This window comes from Meriones unguiculatus, chromosome 2 (assembly GCF_030254825.1).
Source record: "Meriones unguiculatus strain TT.TT164.6M chromosome 2, Bangor_MerUng_6.1, whole genome shotgun sequence".
In the NCBI taxonomy this organism is placed as follows: domain Eukaryota; kingdom Metazoa; phylum Chordata; class Mammalia; order Rodentia; family Muridae; genus Meriones; species Meriones unguiculatus.
Window position 1 is genome coordinate 55743587 of NC_083350.1, and position 2249 is coordinate 55745835.

Below are 2249 nucleotides of genomic sequence, written 5' to 3' on the forward strand. Positions count from 1 at the left end.
GACCGCCCACTAGTCACGTGGCCGTGGTCCACACATTTTTGTGATTGGCGCTGGTTAACGTATAGGCTACAGCTTTCCGTTTGTGGGGGCCGAGCCTCGGGCAGATAGTCTCAGGCTGTGAGAGAGAGTCCCCAGGAAGACCTGGGGCCTACTGGGATCCTCCTGCGGGCGCGGAGCTCACCCTGAGCGGTTCACCGGTGTCAGGCCGGCCGGCGCAGTGTTTGCCGGGCGGCCCCAGCCAGCCGGCGGCGCAGAGCACGCCGGGAGTTGTAGTTCTGATCGCTCCACGGCATTGTCCTGAAGGCTGCAGGTGGCACTTGAAGCTGCCGCCTAGGGAGCTCTGGCCTTCCCCAGGCAGTCGCCCACGTTAGCGATCCAATTCGGAGCTGCCAACGGCTTTTCTCCCCTTTCGCCCACGCTCACATCACTCTGCCTGACCGAGTGTCCGCCTTCGAAAGCGGCCTGGAAGTAGGCAGCTTAAATCAAGCCAAAGACTGCCAGAACCAGGCCCGTGTGCCAGGCTGAATGTCAGACGTTGGCACTTGGCCTCCTTAGCTTCCCGTTGCACTGGAGAAGGGCAGGCTGACTCAGCTTTAGGGGTGGCCCGGGCAGCACCTAGTCAGGGATGTACTTCAGCATCACCATAAGCCCCAGATGATGTCAGCAGAATACCCACTGTACATGATAAGGCTAAAAGGACTAACTCCAGAGTAGGGTGGTTTCCCAGCACCCACATGGCTGCTCTCAACAGATCCAACACCCTCTTCTGGCCTCCCGGGCACTGCACACATGAGCTGCACATAAGCCTGTCAGCATACATGCACATTAAGAAAGAAAAAAATAAAAAAGTCTTTTTTAAGTTGCTCAAGCACGTTTTTCTGTTAAAGTATGAAAGCATGCTTAATGTGTTTGTCTTCAAAAGACCAAAGGAAAAGTTTAAAAATTGTAAATTATGTTTAATAGTGAAAATTTCCAGCAAACCCCTTCTCAAGAATACATGGTGTATGGAAGCATAATAAATTCTACTAGTGCATAATTACCTGTGAGAAACAAAACCTGAGGAAACTGAATGTTCAGTGCCTTTTAGACTCAAGCTTTTAGAGAGAATCCACCAAAGATGTCAAGAAGAAAGATAACCTTATGCTTTATGGAAAGAAAGGTAACTTTTTAAATATATATACATATATATCTATATTCCCTACAATAGTCTTTATAATTTCTATAACAAACCTGAAGTACTTATTGCTGTTTGAAGCCACACTAAACAGTGTTTGACTTTCCCTGTCTGCCTGAAGAACTGAGAACTATATGATCATATGACTTAGAGCCTGAATCACAGGAGGCAGAAAACCAGAGAGCAGGGTTTTGTCTTTTTTTTCCTCTCTCTCTCTCTCTCTTCTGAATAAGAAGGCAAATTCCAACTTTAATCAAAATAATTTCACATAGTGAAGGTCTTTTCTAGCTGAATGTTTTAAAACACGACATTTGGGAAAAGGCCTCAGTCTACAGCTCCCAATGTGGTGCTAGACGGCCATTAAACAGCCCAGAGCTAGGGGAGTTATTGCTCCCTGGTTACCAAGCTGCCAGGAGGTAAATAATAGAACTAAGCTGGACTTGAAACGCTCTCAAATTAAAACCCAAACAGTTGGTGCTGTGAGCTGGTCAAAGGCATTTTATTGAGAAGTAGGGTCCAGATGCTGTCTTTGTCTTTACCTGATGCTGAGGAAGGGGAACAGAAAAAAAAATCCAATGTCATCTCATTCACAAGCAATGATCAGAAATTATGAAAACATAAACAAAACAGTCCTTGGGCTGTGGCTCTGTGTAGTAAACCTCCCTTGTTTGAAAGTGATACAAGGTTCAGTCCTCACTACTCCCTGGGGGGTGAGGGGAGGGCAGAATGGACTTGTAAGCAGGAAGAAAAAAACTAGGCAATGACTTCTGTAAGGGAAGGGTTGTGGCATTTTGTTTTGTTTTGTTTTCTTTTCTGCATTACATGCGGAAATTCCCCTATCCTGGACAGGGTTACTCTGTGTAACCTGAAATTGGAACCGCTGTCCTAAAACTCTGTAGACAGGGCTGGTTGTGAACTCAGAAATCTGCCTGCCTCTGTCTCCCAAATGCTGGGATTAAAGGTGTTTGCTGCTACCATGCTGTAGGCTGTGATTAATATCCTAAACATCTGTATACCCAAATCACCACACAGAGACTGGGATTTATTTAATTAACCTAGAACACAATGCTGGGCA